This window comes from Eimeria mitis, genomic scaffold (genome assembly GCF_000499745.2).
Source record: "Eimeria mitis Houghton genomic scaffold, Emh_scaff701, whole genome shotgun sequence".
Classification (NCBI taxonomy): domain Eukaryota; phylum Apicomplexa; class Conoidasida; order Eucoccidiorida; family Eimeriidae; genus Eimeria; species Eimeria mitis.
The window spans coordinates 15,314-15,929 of NW_013575097.1; the positions used below are offsets into that span (position 1 = coordinate 15,314).

The 616-nt window shown below is 17.0% G+C and overlaps 1 protein-coding gene across 1 annotated transcript in view; it reads right to left on the reverse strand.

The window, feature by feature from the left end:
- EMH_0020150 (uncharacterized protein) overlaps nucleotides 1-616 on the reverse strand; it is a gene marked incomplete at both ends in the record, with an annotated part of 1,902 nt that overhangs the window by 1,030 nt on the left and 256 nt on the right. The window lies entirely within an intron of this gene.

The window sequence follows — 616 nt, forward strand, 5'->3', positions numbered from 1 at the left end:
ACCTCTTTTCTTTTATCTTTTTTTTTTTTTTTCTTTTTTCTTGTCTTTAGTTTTTTGTCTTTTTTCTTTTGTCTTGTCTTTTGTTTTTTTGTCTTTTTTCTTTTTTCTTTTTTTTTTGTCTTCTATCTTTTGCCTTTTATTTTTTCTCTTTAGGGTTTAGGGTTTAGGGTTTAGTGTTTGTTGTTTATTTACTTGTTTATTTATTTATATTTATTTATTTACATTTATTCGTTTATTTCATTTATTTATTAATTTCTTTTATTTTTTTAATATTTTTTTTCTATTTATTTATTTTTTTTCTATTTGTTTTTATTTCTATCTATTTTTCCTACTTATTTCTATTTCTATTTTATTTATTTATTTATATTTATTTATATTTATTTTTTTATTTTTGTATTTATTTATTTATTTATTTATTTTTATTTATTTATTTATTTATTTTTATTTATTTATTTTTTATGTAGGGGGGACTGGATACACGAAGAGGGAGAGATGGAGGTAGAGGACGAACAAACAGAGCAAACAGAAACACAAAAAACAAGTCTGTCTTTTTCTTTTTTTTTTTTTTTTTTTTTTTTTTTTTTTTTTTTTTTTTTTTTTTTTTTTTTTTTTTTTT